Source organism: Protomyctophum parallelum (assembly GCF_964188405.1).
Source record: "Protomyctophum parallelum genome assembly, chromosome: 1".
NCBI classification, from domain to species: domain Eukaryota; kingdom Metazoa; phylum Chordata; class Actinopteri; order Myctophiformes; family Myctophidae; genus Protomyctophum; species Protomyctophum parallelum.
In genome coordinates this window covers 98378126-98399331 of record NC_139697.1, presented here as the reverse complement: position 1 = coordinate 98399331, position 21206 = coordinate 98378126, and positions in this window count along the sequence as shown.

The following is a 21206-nucleotide window of genomic DNA, read 5'->3' as shown; positions in this document are numbered from 1 at the left end:
AAATGCTTTTATGTGATGTATTCCCATGCTTTTGTTCTTGCTTAAATGTAAATCGCTCTGGATTAGAGCGTCTGCTAAATGCCTAAATTGTAAATTGTAATTGTAAATTGTACTGAAAGCATGGGGGGATAAAAAAATAAACGCTACAATGTACACTTTGTACAGTATATACCCATATTATGGCAACAATCTCTTACAGGTTAGAGGAGCGTACTAGTGTATAGTATACAGGAGACAGGCTGCTTTAATGTGGGTCAAGAAGTGACAAATAAACACTTTTCTCTCACCGGCTATCAGCGAAGCAATTTGGAACAAAGTAGTAGTGAGGCCCCAAGCGCCGCAGAATGGGCGCTAAGTGAGCAGCAGTGTACTGTACGGTACACAAGATAAACTGCCAGGTCACTCTGTCAGAGAGCCGACGTGAAACATAATGCTAATTTGGTTCAGTATAAGGAAATGAAACGATAAAGCAATTTTCCGCCGTCCAATTCAGAACGGACTACTATAGTCACTCCCTGATCGCCCTGTGTGTGTGAACTTCCAGAGACGTGCAGGGCCCTGCAACGCAAAAGTGGTGGCGATCCTGTATTTATGCGAGCTACGGTTTGGCACAGTATTATTAGACATGATTTAGATAAGTGGTGTGCCGTCGTCAGACGAGTCCAGGAGGATTTACACATTATTATTATTGCGACATATTGTTCAAAACTACTAAAAAAAGTATGAATTATCTTTGAATTGACCATATCAGTATACTTTGTGTGCAATACATTTCCAATACAGAGGGATTTTTTTAAATCTTTATCCCACGAACGGTTTTTTTCCACCCAGTCTCAATTGTCTAATGATGTAATCCTGGGCGCTACACACTCCCTCTGCCAACCTGGGGAGAGCAACGGACTGACCTCATTCTTACTAAATATATTTTTTATCCCACGATTTTGTAACCCATTTTTCACCCCTGTGTCAATCATCTAATGTGATCCTGGGCTCTACACACCCTCCACCAACCTAGTCCCCATATATGGGGGACAAGGGGAGAGCAACGGACTTGAACTCATGCTTCCTTCATGCCTGAGTGTCCAAGTTGCTCCTTTACACCTGACAGGGGGGAGTTTCCCTGGTTGGACGTAGCGCGTGGAAGGAACAGGTTATTCCAACAAGTTCCTTTTCCCCTCCATCAGGCGCCCTGGCTGGCCAGGGGGAGGCAGTTTAGTGACCAGGATTACTGCATGTTTTTTGTGAGGGTATCTACCCTAGGGGACACGGGGAGAACATGCAAACTCCACACAGAAAGGCCCTTTCGCCAACCCCGCCTTCGGGTATGGGCACTGATGACGCGGAGGAGGAAACACGCTGCCAGCACCCACAGCGTCCCCAGCGGGAATTGAACCCAGGACCTTCTAGCTGTGAGGCGACAGCACTACCAACTGTGCCACCGTGCCCGACTGACCTCATTCTTCCTTCAATGCATGAGTCGTCGGACCGAGGAAGAGACGCCTTCGACATCATGGATACGCCATGACACTTTCATGGACGCTTTCATGGGTGGCAAAGCTCGCAGTTCCTTGAATACGTGGCAGTGAATGGAGCCGGCTGGACCAGCTCATGAACAAACATTATTAATGCTGAACGATTGCTTACGATTATGCTTTAGCTATTGAAAAATAGCAGATATACAAGCTCATAGCGCACCACCGAGTGGCGCGCTATGAGCTTGTAGGTTATTTTTGAAAACGACTGACATAGAAACGTATCTTTTTCAGAAAACTGTCAGGATGTAGAAGACATTTTTAGAATCTGATCTCAGGTCAGAATGAAAACTGTCAGGATGTAGAAGACATTTTTAGAATCTGATCTCAGGTCAGAATGAAAACTGTCAGGATGTAGAAGATATTTTTAGAATCTGATCTCAGGTCAGAATGAAAACTGTCAGGATGTAGAAGACATTTTTAGAATCTGATCTCAGGTCAGAATGAAAACTGTCAGGATGTAGAAGACATTTTTAGAATCTGATCTCAGGTCAGAATGGAAAACTGTCAGGATGTAGAAGACATTTTTAGAATCTGATCTCAGGTCAGAATGAAAACTGTCAGGATGTAGAAGACATTTTTAGAATCTGATCTCAGGTCAGAAAGAAAACTGTCAGGATGTAGAAGACATTTTTAGAATCTGATCTCAGGTCAGAATGTGTTAATAATCACGCATGTATCGTTCAGTCTCGGAGGTACCGCAAGAAAGAGTGGACAGTCTTGTGATACTTATGGTACGCAACGTTCAGAAATGTACTTTCTGCTCTTTAGATACCTCTATAAAATTACACAGTGTACACATTGAACAGCAACACAGCAGAACGAGTGATATGTCTTCTTTTATTTTCCAGAAGCGATTACTTTACAAAAGGTCTCAGTCATTCAGAAATAGTGTTTGTTCATGAGCTGGTCACCAGTCTCTCATTGACTCCAGTGTTCATGAGCTGGTCACCAGTGTCTCATTGACTCCAGTGTTCATGAGCTGGTCACCAGTGTCTCATTGACTCCAGTGTTCATGAGCTGGTCACCACCAGTCTCTCATTGACTCCAGTGTTCATGAGCTGAACTATGAGTCTAAAGTAATTACATAGACCATAAGATAGAGCCCTGTGTCTATAGTCTATAGTAATTATATAGACCATAAGATAGAGCCCTGTGTATAGTCTATAGTAATTAGATAGACCATAAGGGACCAGTCTGACAAGGAAACACTTCCACCCATCAAACAAGTTATTAGATACCCACCTTGTGGCCGTTCAGCAGCACTACAGCTTTTACTAGTTGGATCCAGTGCAAACATGAAACTGACAAATAAGGTTAAGGTTTTCAAATAATTGTAGTGGAGTAAAAGTACAATATTTTGATCCGAGATGTAGTGGAGTAGAAGTAGTAAGTAGTAAGTGCTGTAAATTGGAAATACTCAAGTACGGATACTTCAAAATTGCACATATAGTAGGCTACTAAAGTAAATGTACCTAGTTACTTGTTACTACTGGAGCAGTTTCTTGGTCATAGATTCAGTTTATATATTTATAATACAGACAACAGGTAGAGTTGTATATAGATGGTTCTTATGGAAAATGAAAGCTAATCAATGTCTGGTCAGCCCCTGAATTCAAAGTATCACATTTTTCATGAATGCAAAAATGAGTTTATTTTCCGCAAGCACAGTCGCACACACTCACAGGTTTCTAAACTACACTGTGTCTGCAGCGATTGTATGTAATCTAATGCAAAGGTTAAAATGTCATTGTCACTGCCTCCCCCTGGCCAGCCGGGGCGCCTGATGGAGGGTAAAGGAACTGGTCGGAATAACGTGTTCCTTCCACGCGCTACGTCCGGCCAGGGAAACTCCCCCCTGTCAGGTGAAAAGAAGCAGCTTGGACTCCTCATGCATAGAAGGAAGCATGAGGTCAGTCCCCCCCCCCCCCCCCCCCCAGGTTGGCAGAGGAAGTGTAGCGCCCAGGATTACATTAGATAATTGGCACTGGGTGAAAAAACTAGGTTGCAAAAAAATCGTGGGATAAAAATGATGAAATGTCATTTTGATGGCATGTTAATTAGACAGTTTGTATAGTTTCATACATATGGGCAGCTCCCGGCAGGATCCACCGGGAGAATCTAGACGCAGCTGCAGGGCATGAGGACATTAGAGCGACAGAGAGAGAGGAGTGTGTGTGTGTGTGTGTGTGTGTGTGTGTGTGTGTGTGTGTGTGTGTGTGTGTGTGTGCGCGTGTGTGTGTGTGTGTGTGTGTCAATTTAACAAAGACGATCATAAATCGGCAGAGAGTGATCGGCGTTTGCGCTACTCTATCCCAAATTGTAGCGGACTCTGCCCCAGACTTTTTTTTTTCTCCCTGGAAATAAAAACGCCTATACTGTAAGAATGTAAAATGTCACCGAGTGTTCCAGCAGTCGTTTACAATAGATCAGTGGTTTTCAACCCTTTTCATATCAAGTTCCATTATTTATTGTGCATTTGAGCCACAGAGCACCAGTCAGATGACATTTAACATCTCAGACCCAAGATGTAGAAAATGTTGTTCGTTGGATAAGATTCCATGTTGTATGGATGTGGTACCGTTAGGAGAGATGACATGTTGTATTGATGTGGTACCATTAGGAGAGATAACAGGCTGTATTGATGTGGTACCATTAGGAGAGATAACATGTTGTATTGATGTGGTACCATTAGGAGAGATAACAGGCTGTATTGATGTGGTACCATTAGGAGAGATAACATGTTGTATTGATGTGGTACCATTAGGAGAGATAACAGGCTGTATTGATGTGGTACCATTAGGAGAGATAACATGTTGTATTGATGTGGTACCATTAGGAGAGATAACAGGCTGTATTGATGTGGTACCATTAGGAGAGATAACAGGCTGTATTGATGTGGTACCATTAGGAGAGATAACAGGCTGTATTGATGTGGTACCATTAGGAGAGATAACAGGCTGTATTGATGTGGTACCATTAGGAGAGATAACAGGCTGTATTGATGTGGTACCATTAGGAGAGATAACAGGCTGTATTGATGTGGTACCATTAGGAGAGATAACAGGCTGTATTGATGTGGTACCATTAGGAGAGATAACAGGCTGTATTGATGTGGTACCATTAGGAGAGATAACAGGCTGTATTGATGTGGTACCATTAGGAGAGATGACAGGCAGACATTAACAATTCTTCTGCATTCTCGAATTGTGACGAGAGATTAATCGGCGAGCACATCCGTATGAGCCGATTTTAGTTGTTTTTAGATTAATCGGCGTCGGTTCGATTAATCAAGCCCAAAGTAACAGCTTGAACAGATCTACAAGCTCACACTATTAAATATAAAGGTATTTAAGTTAAATCTGACTTGCCTATAAAGCCTGCAGTGCAGATACCCTGTTACATGTATTTTTCAGAATGGACAGAATTATTATAATCTTTCAATACAGAATGAGATCATATATCGACATCGGTAATGTCGGTTATCGGCCATAACGGCAATTAATTATATCGGATATCGATATCCGCCAAAATGTCTCATCGGCACAGTGCTATAGAGGGTATATGCGCATGCCTAAAGTCAATGGCAAAGTGAGTTTAACGTCATTGAGCGTTGTTTAATACAATCAGATAGGACTTTTCTGTTTGGATGTACTGTACTGTATGGGCTGTCAAGGACAGAAAGTAAACTAAATAAGCATTCCCGCATAACTTCCAGGTATGATGATAATGTCACGTGCATACCAGGGGGGCAGTCAGCCAGATATTTCGTGAAGCCTCATTTGAAATCGGTAGTTCATATAATGGCCTGTTGTGGCGCTGGACTGGACCCAAAAAGCCCCATAGCTCCATAGAGGCCCATGTATTTGGGCCCAACTTCACCTAGACTGTATTACCTTAATAAACATGGTCATGAATACTTTCTGCTTCCAGTCACTAGTTTAAAGTCTCATTTCTAATGTCATAATATTCTTTTTGGAAAATTATGGTCCCATTAATTAAAATAATGACCATAAAGTCGCGTATGTTCTGAGGGGCGTGGCTACCGTTACCGTCTATGATCGGGATTCCCCTCCCACTCAAGAGTCTTCTCCTCCCACTCGAGTCAAAATAAAAACCAACGGAGAAGAAGGGGGGAAGTCCCGCCTCGTTGTCTGGGCAGCCAATGGCCAGCTGGACCCAAACGGAGCCAGCCAATGGCCAGCTGGTCCAAAACGGATCTAGAAAGATGGCGATTTACAGTGCATTAGAATGCAAGGGATTTCAGGCTTCATTTTACGTTCATGTTAGACCCGGGGAACGCTTTGTCCATATTTTTTACAGTCTATGGTGCATACCTAATAATCTATTAGATTATGGGATGCTCAAATAGTTTGCTTTGTGGAGGATGAACTCAAACATGTTGAAATCTGTCCAACAAATTAGTTTGTGATTTGTGTTCTGCTCTCGAAAGATATCGCTCATAATATTAGCACGTCTTCATGACTGACATTGATGTTTAGTGTCGTTGATACATCTCTGCCTACTTAAACTCCCGTTTACAGACACATTTGCCTTCAAATGCCAACCAAACCTCGTCTTTATCATATTATCATAAACTAATTACCCCGATTGTTTTCTTTCTTGTCTTGTTTCTCAAAGGGCCCTTTAAGAACTTCATGTTGGTTCCCATAGCAGAAGCAAAATCACAATGATAGTGGGGAGGGGGGGGAGAAATAACAGCTTAAGAGCCCCTGTCAAAAGGCCTCACAGTTCGTAGAGCACGCCGCCCCGGCCGGGCCGCCTTCAGAGGGGGTGACTCTCCTCCCCGCCACCGCGGCCTGTTTGTCTCATGCTTTAAGTGTCACACATAGCCATGGAAAGATCATTAAATCACTGTTTTACCACTTGGCTTAATCCCCCCGCAGACAAAAAGAAAGATACACAAAAAGAGAAAAGTAGAGAGGGTAAAGAAAGAAAATGGCGAGGAGGGCAGATTAAGTGGAAACTTGATGGATGCAAGCTGACGGCTCCGTTTCCCCAAAGCGTTGCTATGGCGAGTTAAGAATCTTGATTTCCACAATCTCTCCCACAGGGGCTTGGAGCTGTGTGTGTGTGTGTGTGTGTGTGTGTGTGTGGGGCTCTGGGGGTGATGATCGGACATATCCCCCGTTATTGTTTTTTTGTCTTTTTAACCCGTCGTCTTTGCGAGTTGCCAGCCGTTGCGGTCCGTGTCCGTGCAGCATGGCTCCGCGTGCAGCATGGCCATCTGCTGGGATTACCCAGCAGGATGCACTGTGATGGAGAGAGCATCCTATTCACGGCTCGCCCGCAAAGGTTTACATTAAGGTTGAACTCGGGTGCTTTTACAATGGAAGATGAAGTAAAGTGCTGTCCCTCTTACAGCCTCTCCCCCCTCCTTTCTTGTTTTGAGACTGACACCGCTGTGTTGAAAAGGGGTGGTTGTTTAAGTTTTACCGTGGCATGAAAAAGAAAAAAACTGATCTGAAAGCAAGCAGCAGTGCCACTGTCTGTGGCTGATTACTATAATGCCCTGACAAGTAAAAGAATAGAAATCGAGAGAGAGAGAAAAAAACAAAAACAGACATTTTGGTACCATGTGCCAAGTGTTAATTGTTTCATCCTTAATAGGCATCAGCGAGAGCCTGTGTGTGTTACCATACAGGTGAAGTGATTCCTGGGAAAGTGTTTTCTGGGTGCAGAGATGATGGCGTCCCCTCCCTCTGCCTAACGGGATTAGTCGTGCACGGTGCTGGTAGGTCTGTCACGGTACTGTCTACTTCCCGTCTCTCTTTCTGGGCCTCTTAATGTGATTAGCCCATTCCCTGTGGTCCAAATGGTTCTGGACTCACTGGAGGAGGGGGGGTGTTTGGGAGGGGGATGGTGTGTGGGGGGGGGTGGGGGGGCTCTACGTGTTCCATGTTTCTTCGCTGGGCCTCAGCCTGCCGCCGGGCACCTTTTTTGGGACGGGCCGGGCCAGCCCGAGGCCCAAAGGTGCATGAGGGGAAGGAACTATAGGCCCAGTGGTTTTCAACCCTTTTTCATATCAAGTCCCATTCATTATTCAGCCTTTGAGCCACAGACAGGCTGCTAACTAGAGAAGGCCTTTGAGCCACAGACAGGCTGCTAACTAGAGAAGGCCTTTGAGCCACAGACAGGCTGCTAACTAGAGAAGGCCTTTGAGCCACAGACAGGCTGCTAACTAGAGAAGGCCTTTGAGCCACAGACAGGCTGCTAACTAGATAAGGCCTTTGAGCCACAGACAGGCCTCTAACTAGAGAAGGCCTTTGAGCCACAGACAGGCTGCTAACTAGAGAAGGCCTTTGAGCCACAGACAGGCTGCTAACTAGATAAGGCCTTTGAGCCACAGACAGGCTGCTAACTAGAGAAGGCCTTTGAGCCACAGACAGGCTGCTAACTAGAGAAGGCCTTTGAGCCACATACAGGCTGCTAACTAGAGAAGGCCTTTGAGCCACAGACAGGCTGCTAACTAGAGAAGGCCTTTGAGCCACAGACAGGCTGCTAACTAGATAAGGCCTTTGAGCCACAGACAGGCTGCTAACTAGAGAAGGCCTTTGAGCCACAGACAGGCTGCTAACTAGAGAAGGCCTTTGAGCCACAGACAGGCTGCTAACTAGAGAAGGCCTTTGAGCCACATACAGGCTGCTAACTAGATAAGGCCTTTGAGCCACAGACAGGCTGCTAACTAGATAAGGCCTTTGAGCCACAGACAGGCTGCTAACTAGATAAGGCCTTTGAGCCACAGACAGGCTGCTAACTAGAGAAGGCCTTTGAGCCACAGACAGGCTGCTAACTAGAGAAGGCCTTTGAGCCACAGACAGGCTGCTAACTAGAGAAGGCCTTTGAGCCACAGACAGGCTGCTAACTAGAGAAGGCCTTTGAGCCACAGACAGGCTGCTAGCTAGATAAGGTCTTTGAGCCACAGACAGGCTGCTAACTAGATAAGGTCTTTGAGCCACAGACAGGCTGCTAACTAGATAAGGCCTTTGAGCCACAGACAGGCTGCTAACTAGAGAAGGCCTTTGAGCCACAGACAGGCTGCTAACTAGAGAAGGCCTTTGAGCCACAGACAGGCTGCTAACTAGAGAAGGCCTTTGAGCCACAGACAGGCTGCTAACTAGAGAAGGCCTTTGAGCCACAGACAGGCTGCTAACTAGATAAGGCCTTTGAGCCACAGACAGGCTGCTAACTAGAGAAGGCCTTTGAGCCACAGACAGGCTGCTAACTAGAGAAGGCCTTTGAGCCACAGACAGGCTGCTAACTAGAGAAGGTTGAACTTGACCAAACCAGGTCTTGTTTTCTTTTCCGTTCCATATTTGTCATTTCATCTACTGACCTCTGGATGGTCTTGTGCGGTCGGTGGTGGAGAGGCGTCTGTCTGTCTTTCAGAGAAGACACGGCTCTGAATATTTATTGCTAGTTTACGTACGCAGCGGAGACGATAACTGCCTAAGCCCGTCGTCATCTTGTCAAATATTGGTGTCGAGGGGGCTTCGCCTGTTTAACACAATGTCACGCTCAATTTTCAACTCGTCTGTCAGCAGTCTGCCATCAGGGGCCGGGCTGCATCTGTTCACCCTCCGAGGAGAGGTATAGGGGCCTGGTCTTTACGCCTCTGTTCTATGGACAGCCTTGAAGGCCTATTCATACAGTTTTAGGTGATGAGGTGACCACCGAAAACATGAGCATCACTGAGCCGTTCAACCACCGCATCTCTCTTGTTTTTATCTCTGTGTTCACCTCCAGCGGGAGGCCTTTACGTGGGACGTGAAACATCAGAAAAGCCTCTGAGATCAGCTGTCCATTGAGAAACACTAGTCATCCTCAAGCTCAGTGTTTTGGTTTTTTTGTCAAATAGGTTCTTATTGAGAACAGATTATAAATTGTTACAAAAACATGATTTCATAGAAAGAAAAGAAATACAAAAAGAGAAAGAAAACCCTCAACCCTCCCACCCATACTGCTCAGTGACACCGCATACTATAGAATAAAATAGTAAGATGATAGAAATCTCATGGAAAACATCTGAAAAGAAAATGGCGTACAGTCAACCATATCAGTGGTATCCTGTCTATTAATTGTTTCTACTCAGGTAATGGACAAGGGGCAGCCAAACCTTATCAAACTGTCTCTCCGTGTTTCTCAGGAAATACCCTATTCTCTGTACTAGTCATTTCATTTAGCCAATGCTTAAATGCAGGAGCCTCCTCCTTTTTCCAGTGCGTCAAAATTAGTTTTTTTTTGCTGTAATCAGACCATATGAGAAGAGTTGTTTCTGTGCTCTCGTCAACATAGGCATGGAGTCTGACAAACCCAGAATAATTAGTACAGGATCAGGGGTCAATATGAATATTCAAAATATCAGAGAGTGTCTCAAATATCTTAATCCAATATCTTTGTATCCTGTGAAGAAGAAGCCCAGTGGTTTTAATTTCAACCTTTTTTCATATCAAGGTCCATTATTCCTCTCTTTGAAATATTTTGTTGTTGTGACTGACTCGTTGGATAAGACTTTGTCCACAATTCCACGCTGTATTGACTTTGGTACCATGGCAGAACCTTCACTAAAAAAACATCCAGGACAACGCTCCACCCGCCCCACGTCCTCTTCTCCCTTCTGGCTCCAAAACTATGGAATGAACTTCCCATTGCAATGCGAACTGCAGCCTCACTCCCAATCCTATCCTGTAGTCTGAAAACCCACCTGTCCAGTCTGTACCTTAGCTCCTAGCAGTCTGAAAACCCACCTCTCCAGACTCTACCGCTCAACTTATATATAGACATAGCATTCTGTAGTGTATATTTACAGTTTCACCGTGCAGATATTCTACTGTTATTTCTACTGACATATCTTGACAGAATGTGGACAAAACAAATGTTCTCTTACTTACTGGGGCCCCCCTCCCGGCACCAGATATTTGGGCTCCTCCTTAACATGAAAATGTTTGAGAACCACACACTCATAGTAAATCATCACACCAAGTCAAACGTTCTGCATCAAATTCGCTATGAGAATATCTATACTTTTTTGTTTTATGTATGTTTCTGAAAGGTCATGGACCCAATGTGTGCCCCCGGTCCCCCCCCCCCCCACCCACAGCCCCTCCCCCTCGCTGGCTAGGGTCCCCGTCCCCCCCGTCGTGCCCAATACAACGTCCCACGCCCCCCGCTGAGTCCAGGGAGCGACTCACGTGAGCGCACAGCGTTTGTCAGCCGACGGCGTGGAGAATTAGCAGTCTTAACCCATTTTGGGCGGGCACCCCTTTTGGCGTTAGCATTACGTTATGCTTTAGCTATTGAAAAATAGCAGATCTACAAGCTCATAGCGCGCCACCGAGTGGCGCGCTACGAGCTTGTAGGTCTGCTATTTTTGAAAAATCGAAGAACGACTGACATGGAAACATAGCTTTTTCAGAAAACTGTCATTTTCAAGAATTTTTTTAATCTGATCTCGGGTCGGAATGGGTTAATTAAGATTTTATACAACTCTGCATGTGCTTGTTTATTATGCAAGGAGTGGGACGGACGGGCTATAGGGGGGGGGGGGGCTTCTTAACCAGCTGTCCCCCCCGTCCTTAAAACAAACCCCTGCGTTAACTCGAAGACCCCCGCGAGTATGATGGAATGTTCCGAGTTCTCACGACACGGTCCGTCTGTCTGGTGGCCAGCGAACAGATTGTACATGACGACTGTGAGACTCATTCACTGTGTGTGTGTGTGCGTGTGCGTGTGCGTGTGTGTGCGTGTGTGTGTGTGTGTGTGTGTGTGTCAGTGATTTCTGATTTCGAGGTTTTTTGTTTCGATTTACGTTTTTGTTTGTTTTGTCTTAGTTAATGCTCGTGTGTATATATTAAGGCTATAATGGTGAAAAGAGGGGAGCTAAAGGAGAAAACAATTCCCGCATTGTGAAAGTGAAAGATATGCTTCATAGCGTATAGTGGAAGGGGTGGTGGTGGGGGGGGGGTGGGGCGGCGGGTCAGGCCCGTCTTGTGTTGGAGAATCTTGGTCCGTTTCCAATATCCCGGTGTCCGGGCCGCCACCATGTAATGGAAGGTGACACTTATTGTATTAGCATGGGCTTAATGAGTGTCTAAACGCCTGTGAGACCGTGCGCTCCGAGGGCTCTCATCGTGTGTGTGTGTGTGTGTGTGTGTGTGTGTGTGTGTGTGTGTGTGAGTGCGTGCGTGTGCGGGAAGAAAGCATAATGTATTGGCAACGGAAAATGCCCGGTTGTTTAACTCTTGAGAGGGTGCAAGTGTAACCACATGGACCCTGAAAAGGGTTAATTTGGTTACATTTGCACCCTCTCAGAGTTACACGTTACGATTTAGGCATGAGCACTATAGCAGACGCTCTTCATCGGGAGCGACTTAACAGTAAGCCAAGGTAAGTTCCACACTCACTCCAGAGGGCCACTATAGTTCCACACTCACTCCAGATGGCCACTATAGTTCCACACTCACTCCAGAGGGCCACTATAGTTCCACACTCACTCCAGAGGGCCACTGTATTTCCACACTCACTCCAGAGGGCCACTATATTTCCACACTCACTCCAGAGGGCCACTATATTTCCACACTCACTCCAGAGGGCCACTATAGTTCCACACTCACTCCAGAGGGCCACTATAGTTCCACACTCACTCCAGAGGGCCACTATAGTTCCACACTCACTCCAGAGGGCCACTATAGTTCCACACTCACTCCAGAGGGCCACTATATTTCCACACTCACTCCAGAGGGCCACTATATTTCCACACTCACTCCAGAGGGCCACTATATTTCCACACTCACTCCAGAGGGCCACTGTATTTCCACACTCACTCCAGAGGGCCACTATAGTTCCACACTCACTCCAGAGGGCCACTATAGTTCCATACTCACTCCAGAGGGCCACTATAGTTCCACACTCACTCCAGAGGGCCACTATACTGTATTTCCACACTCACTCCAGAGGGCCACTATAGTTCCACACTCACTCCAGAGGGCCACTATAGTTCCACACTCACTCCAGAGGGCCACTATAGTTCCATACTCACTCCAGAGGGCCACTATAGTTCCACACTCACTCCAGAGGGCCACTATAGTTCCATACTCACTCCAGAGGGCCACTATAGTTCCACACTCACTCCAGAGGGCCACTATAGTTCCACACTCACTCCAGAGGGCCACTATAGTTCCACACTCACTCCAGAGGGCCACTATAGTTCCACACTCACTCCAGAGGGCCACTATAGTTCCACACTCACTCCAGAGGGCCACTATAGTTCCACACTCACTCCAGAGGGCCACTATACTGTATTTCCACACTCACTCCAGAGGGCCACTATACTGTATTTTGAGTTGGTTTGATCAAACACAAGTGATTGGTCAAACCACGTGACTTCCATTGGAAAAGCATTGAGGCGGCCATGAAACACAGACGGAACAGAGAATGTCCATTTGCTGTGTGTGTATGAGGCCTTGGAGGCATTGCTGTCTGGGTGGTGTGTGTGCAGTTAGCAGGTAATGCCAGTGGGTGGCAGTGTGAGATCATTGGGTCAATGGCGGGGACAAAAGGGAGGGTATTGGGGTTAATGAGCTGCTAAGAAGAGATTATTGTTTTAAGTAAGACTCAAGTAAGGTTGTTGGACTCCCTTACTGTACTAGCAGAGCCTTTGACAATGAGACAATGAGGGAGAGACAGGTGGGGGGGGGGGGGGGGGGTAACCCCCCCCCCCCTAATGGGAGCCAAACCCATTAGAGGCCTTACAAATCCCCACAGAAGAAAACAGTTGATACGTGATATGTTTAAACGTGATAAAGGACCATTACACCACTTTTCAACCTACAGTACCTAAATATAATTGGTCCTCACTTACGTTTAGAGATGTCCCGATACTGTATCGGTATCGGATCGGCCCTTATTTGTCATATCGGGTCATATCGGTATACAGTATATACAGTATGCCAGTCTAACCACCGATCCCACACAGGGGTAAGGGGGTTGACACTATGGCAGGTAAATACAATGTTGGGACATGTGGAGTTTGCTTTGGAGTTGCCCCAAACTGCAAGTGCACATTTGAGTGAGGAGTCTGCTATAAACACAACACGAGATATATAGCTAGATAGCTATAAACACAACACCAGATATATAGCTAGATAGCTATAAACACAACATGAGATATATAGCTAGATAGCTATAAACACAACATGAGATATATAGCTAGATAGCTATAAACACAACATGAAATCACGACACTGGTATCGGTATTCGGTATCGGCTAACACATGAATTGTGGTATCGGATCGGAAGTGAAAAAACTCAAAAGTGTATCGGGACATCCCTAAGTTACGTTTATGTTAAATTGCCACGATTCTTTTCTACTCAGTCTGTGTCTCATAGGAGGGCTGTGGGCAGTTCAGAAACCAGTCTGTGTCTCATAGGAGGGCTGTGGGCAGTTCAGAAACCAGTCTGTGTCTCAAAAGAGGGCTGTGGGCAGTTCAGAAAACAGTCTGTGTCTCATAGGAGGGCTGTGGGCAGTTCAGAAACCAGTCTGTGTCTCAAAAGAGGGCTGTGGGCAGTTCAGAAACCAGTCTGTGTCTCATATGAGGGCTGTGGGCAGTTCAGAAACCAGTCTGTGTCTCATAGGAGGGCTGTGGGCAGTGCAGAAACCAGTCTGTGTCTCATAGGAGGGCTGTGGGCAGTGCAGAAACCAGTCTGTGTCTCATAGGAGGGCTGTGGGCAGTTCAGAAACCAGTCTGTGTCTCAAAAGAGGGCTGTGGGCAGTTCAGAAAACAGTCTGTGTCTCATAGGAGCGCTGTGGGCAGTGCAGGAACCGGTCTGTGTCTCATAGGAGGGCTGTGGGCAGTGCAGAAACCAGTCTGTGTCTCATAGGAGGGCTGTGGGCAGTTCAGAAACCAGTCTGTGTCTCAAAAGAGGGCTGTGGGCAGTTCAGAAAACAGTCTGTGTCTCATAGGAGCGCTGTGGGCAGTGCAGGAACCGGTCTGTGTCTCATAGGAGGGCTGTTGGCAGTTCAGAAACCAGTCTGTGTCTCATAGGAGGGCTGTGGGCAGTTCAGAAATCAGTCTGTGTCTCATAGGAGGGCTGTGGGCAGTTCAGAAACCAGTCTGTGTCTCATAGGAGGGCTGTGGGCAGTTCAGAAACCAGTCTGTGTCTCATAGGAGGGCTGTGGGCAGTTCAGAAACCAGTCTGTGTCTCATAGGAGGGCTGTGGGCAGTTCAGAAACCAGTCTGTGTCTCATAGGAGGGCTGTGGGCAGTTCAGAAACCAGTCTGTGTCTCATATGAGGCCTGTGGGCAGTTCAGAAACCAGTCTGTGTCTCATAGGAGGGCTGTGGGCAGTGCAGAAACCAGTCTGTGTCTCATATGAGGCCTGTGGGCAGTTCAGAAACCAGTCTGTGTCTCATAGGAGGGCTGTGGGCAGTCCAGAAATCCAAGCTAATAGAAACGGCAGGCTTTCTATTCCTGAAAAGTTGCAATGCGATAATGGAAGTCATCGTTCTCACGATAAGAACAACCTAAATATATGTATATAGATTTTTTTAATCTGCCTAATGATGATGTCACTGGTGGACAGGTTTCTGATCTGCCAACAGCCCTCCTATGAGACACAGAATTTTGAGTTGAAAGTTGAAAAGTGGCTCCACATTTTCAAGATTTGTCAAAAATAGCAGATCGACAAGCTCGTAGCTTGTAGATCTGCTATTTTTCAATAGCTAAAGTATAACAATGCTTAAAACACAAAAAGGCGTTCCCGTCCAGAATGGGATTAAGTATACTGTATAATTATGAAACAATAGACTCATCGTAACAATAATATACGAGTGCTGATATAATTCCATGTGTTGTGCCTCTATTAAATGAAAGGCTTAAGCCCCAGCGGGTATCTGGGCTACATTCCATCAATCCAGACCATCTGTCCTGGTGAGCACAGTGCAACCGGAGATTATAATAACTAAGTCAGATGCTGAATGACACATTTATTTAGTTTGTATTTAACCTTCATCGGTGCAGGTTAAACCTGTTGAGATCAGCCGTCCTCTTCGTCGTACGTTAGGATTGATAACCCTGGAACGCAGCTGTGTCACCTTAAGCTTTTAACCACTTTAAACATTATTTAAAACTTTGAGTAAAAAAAACAAAAATGCTGATTATATACAAGCTCATATAGCTTGTATATGAAATTGAGTCCTTGACATGAAATGGTTTGAGAAACCGGTTCAGTTCAGATGGAGAAACATAGGTTTTTCAGAAAACATGATTTAGACAAGACATTTGTCCTCAGATGTCAATTTGTCCTCAACTGTTAGTACTGTGAACGACACCATGATTTAAGCATTACACTTGTTTACAACAGGGTCCACCATTTCCAATTCATCAGATCATTTAGAGACGTACAAATATACACTTCTAAAAGGTAAAACTGGAAACCATCAAACCACCGAAAGGAAGTAAAAAGGGAAAAACACATCAAATCTATGTTTTCTTTTAGCCGATTGATCATGGATTTCACAATGCTGCATGCCAGATCACAATGTGACACGTGACGTTATGAGCTTGTAGATCAGCTATTTCTAATGTTGGTATACTGCAAATAATCTCTAAGTGGTTGCTTGTTGTTTACAACGTCATATGCTCTGCAGTTTGCACCATGATAATGATTTCACAGCCGTTGCTTTTTCCTGGCTGAGTATGCGTTGGTTTGCAGGTGTTGACACTAAAAGGTCTCAGAGGCACTTGCCCGTCGGGCAAGTACAGGTCATGTTCTACTTGCCCAAAGGTCAAGTACAGGTCATGTTCTACTTGCCCGTCGGGCAAGTACAGGTCATGTTCTACTTGCCCAAAAGTCAAGTACAGGTCATGTTCTACTTGCCCAAAAGTCAAGTACAGGTCATGTACGTTCTACTTGCCCGTCGGGCAAGTACAGGTCATGTTCTACTTGCCCGTCGGGCAAGTACAGGTCATGTTCTACTTGCCCAAAAGTCAAGTACAGGTCATGTTCTACTTGCCCGTCGGGCAAGTACAGGTCATGTTCTACTTGCCCATCGGGCAAGTACAGGTCATGTTCTACTTGCCCATCGGGCAAGTACAGGTCATGTTCTACTTGCCCGAAAAATGAATCGGCCATTATAAAATTATATGTAAAATTGAATAACCGTTAAACGTAACACTTTCTGGGGCTGTGCGATAAAACTGCCTAAATCTTTATGCCAAATATGAATAGGACTGTGGTACACACTAATATTTCTTAACCCATTTTTGGCGGGAACCCATTTTGGTGTTAGCATCATGTCGTGCTTTAGCTATTGAAAAATAGCAGACCTACAAGCTTGTAGCGCTAGGTCTGCTATTTTTGAAAAATCGAAGAGCGACTGACGTAGAACTTAAGACATTTTTAGAATCTGATCTCAGGTCAGAATGAGTTAAGTGTAGCAACAGTGAACAGCACATTATAGGTAAACAGTGCTCTTATTTTACATTCCACAGAACAGAAGACGGAGCGCTCTGACCACGTTCAGGCGTTTAGACTGATATCTGGTGGTGAATTTATAGACGCTTTGCGTCCGCTCTCAAACGAGCACTTGCCCCGGTTGGGCAACCTGAAAGCAAACTCCACCTGCCCCAACGTTTTATTTACCTGCCAGGGGCAAGTGGGCAACCCTTAGTGTCAACCTATGACGTGTATGTGTTTCTGGTTCTGTTTCCAGGTAGATTAGATGTGTTTGGGTTGGATTGGGGGGGGGGTCAAATCAACAAATCAAATGATTCCCGAGCATGGCACGGCTGCAGCTCACCGCTCCTTGGCTGCGGCTCAACGCTCCAAGAGATGGGTCAAATGTGGAGAACAAATTTCACTGCGGTAACGCGTGTGACAAATCGTACGACTTTGACTTTTCTGGTTCTTCGCAACAATGTTAAGCATACCGAGACCCCTTTTCCACCGGTTGGTTCCCAATGGGAACCGGTTCAGTTATATTTGGTTTTTAAACGTTTAAATTTTAAAACATTTTAAACGTTTAAATATGCAAATGAGGCATTATATAAGAAAATATGAAAAAGCTACTACTGTGGAAGAGTTATCCTATATATTTACCTATATTGAGTATAAACTATTTAATATAGGTATAGTTTTGCCCACTCAATTCATAATTAACGTTCCAATTTTGGAGCTCTGGCTGAACCAAAAAGAACTGAACCGGTTCCCATTGGGAACCAACCAGTGGAAAAGGGGTCTGAGAGAAGTCAGTAATACAGTACATGACTGTACAATAAATATACAGGCAAAAACTGTGTATGAAAGTAAAGATTTACAGAGTTTGCAAAGCCTGCTGTATTGCAACAAGCACACTGAATGGAATGACACCCACTCTGCTTCTCTCTCTCTCTCTCTCTCCTCTCTCTCTCTCTCTCTCTCTCTCTCTAAAGGGCCTTTCTGTGTGGAGTTTGCATGTTCTCCCCGTGTCCCCTAGGGTAGGTACCCTCACCAAAAACATGCAGTAATCCTGGTCTCTAAACTACCTCCCCCTGGCCAGCCGGGGCGCCTGATGGAGGGGAAAGGAACTGGTTGGAATAACGTGTTCCTTCCACGCGCTACGTCCAACCAGGGAAACTCCCCCGTCAGGTGTAAAGGAGCAACTTGGACACTCAGGCATGAAGGAAGCATGAGTTCAAGTCTGTTGCTCTCCCCTTGTCCCCCATATATGGGGACCTGGTTGGTGGAGGGTGTGTAGAGCCCAGGATCACATTAGATGATTGACACAGGGGTGAAAAATGGGTTACAAAATCGTGGAATAAAAAAAGAAAGTGTGTCAAATTAAGTCTAGCATGATATTTAGACGAAAGGGGGGAGGCACTACAATTGTGTTAAATGACCATACTACCACACCAAACGGAAATGGACAAATAAGAATGCGATAGTATCTTCATTGATTCTTATAGAAATTAATCATGATGATAAGCATGAATCAAGTGATAGTAAAGAGAAAGCCTGTTATTAAGTCATGCACGGCGATTAGTGTGTCTTAAAATAAAAGGCTCATCTCTCCAAACCAGGTTAAATTAAATGGACGACGTGGTTCCCTTTGCGGCTATCTCGATTGGACGACACCGGGTAAATCTGTCTGTCGGTATAATCCCCCGGCTCAAGCCCTGGGATTGGACGAGAGAGGCCGTCACTCAGGGGGTGAATCCCTCCCACCCCAGAGAGATGATGACAGCGCAGCGGACACTACATGCTGTGGCAGGAGGAGGTCACCTCTACTGTACTCTACTGTACATGTGTTTGTTTTTAAATCTGTCACTTTAACGTATTGGTCTGGATCTGCCCCGTCTGGGTGCACCGATGATGGGAAACAATAATTAGTCAAATCCACTAATGGCTCCGAGACTTTACTGGATTTAGAGGTAAGCGCAATTTCTTTCTTTTTACTACACTGTCTGTCTCACTCACTCACTAGACAACCGTATATACTCTAAATGCTCTCTTGTATTCTGCAAAGGTTTACTATGAAAACGCTTGGTTTTTAACGGCCAGGTTGTTGCAATGAATCTCAACTGCTGGTTTTTAGTTTAAATTTCATTCCGTTTCTTACTCGAATTACTTAACCTATTTTGACCTGGGAACGATTCTATAAATGTCTTCTACATCCTGACAGTTTTCTGAAAAAGCTATGTTTCTATGTCAGTCGTTCTTTGGTTTTTCAAAAATAGCAGACTATTTTTCAATAGCTAAAGCATAACATAATGCTTACACCAAAAGGGGTTCCCACCCAGAATGGGTTAACCCATTAAAACCAGAGAAATATTTGAGCCATTAGCAATATAGGTTTTTCAGAAAACTCTTTATATATATATTTATTTAGAACATTGATATAGAACAGTGGTGGTGGGGGGGAAGGGGGGGGGGGGTCCCTGGCTGAAAACATTTTCAGATGGAGGGTCCCTGGGTCAAAACATTTTCAGATGCAACGCATTGTGAGCTTGTAGATCTGCCATTTTCAAATGGATATAGTTTGGTTATAATAATCCAGATCTACAAAGTAACTAGTATACAAATAGTACAATATTTGCCTCTGGCTCTGAGATGTAGTTGATAGAAGTAAAAGTATTGGGAATTATAAATACTCAAGTATATAGGCTTGGGCCGCGGCTGACAGGCGCCTAGGCTGGTATTCCAGCATGACAGCGTGTCGCGGGGGATGCCCATGGCCCTGGCGGTCCGACCCACAGGTTGATAACCCCCTGATCAGTGGTTCTCAGACCCTAACCCAAATTGATATGCATTTGGACGCAGATCCCCATCTATAGACAGATTTTGTGCGCAACGATTTTCTGCACAACGTAGCTAGAATGCGTCCAATACTTTCACTTCCCGATGGCGAAACCCTGGCCCACGCTTTCATCACCCCTCTTCTCTTCTCTGGTTTACCATCAACGGCAACAAATGGTCTTAGATTAGTCCAAAATGCAGCAGCTAGTGTACTCAACAGGAAAAAGGAAATTTGACCACATCACACCAACAATCATATAACTGGCTACCCATACAGGCCAGAGCCGACTTCAAGATACTCCTCCTGACCTAGACAACCTTAAATGGAAATATGGAATCACGCCATCTTACATGTCCAGTTTAGTAAAAAATATACATCCCTCCAAGACGCATACTTAGTTTAGACTAGTCATTGGTTAGACATGGGTTAAGGTTAGGTTTAGGTGTGCTGCTCCGTGGGAGGTTAGGGTTTAGACTAGTCATTGGTTAGACATGGGTTAAGGTTAGGTTTAGGTGTGCTGCCCTGTGGGAGGTTAGGGTTAGACTAGTCATTGGTTAGACATGGGTTAAGGTTAGGTTTAGGTGTGCTGCCCCGTGGGAGGTTAAGGTTTAGACTAGTCATTGGTTAGACATGGGTTAAGGTTAGGTTTAGGTGTGCTGCTCCGTGGGAGGTTAAGGTTTAGACTAGTCATTGGATAGACATGGATTAAGGTTAGGTTTAGGTGTGCTGCCCCGTGGGAGGTTAGGGTCAGACTAGTCATTGGTTAGACATGGGTTAAGGTTAGGTTTAGGTGTGCTGCACCGTGGGAGGTTAGGTTTAGGGTGAAGGTTTGAGATAGGTTGTAGTTGTAGGACTAATGACTGGTCTAACCAAATGACTAGTCTAAGCTAAGTACTGTCTAAACTAAGTACTGTCTAAACTAAGTACTGCACCCTCCAAGACCACTATGCTCTCAGGATGGCGTAAAACTCACAGTCACAGACTCACAATAAAAGAACGGTTGGGGGCAGAGCATTCACACAGCGTGCCCCCCCCCCCCCCCCCGTCTCTGGAACGCTCTCCCTCAGGATGTCAGAGATGCAAACTCCCTGGACATTTTTAAGTCGAGGCTGAAACCTCAACTTTTCTCTATGCACTACGGTGCGGCCTAGTTTGAATCTGTATGATCCATAGCTTAGTTTTACTATGTTTTGTATTGCTATATGTTTTGTGTCTTTATTTTGTATTTTGTTTTTGATGTATTACTGCTGTAAAGTGGGGTGATTTTGTACTATAAATAAAAAATAAAAAAAATAAAAAACTGAAACTGAACTGTGCCAGGGACCCCCAGAAGAGAAGATTTATGTTCAAATAAATCTAAATGATTCAACATTCTCCTCA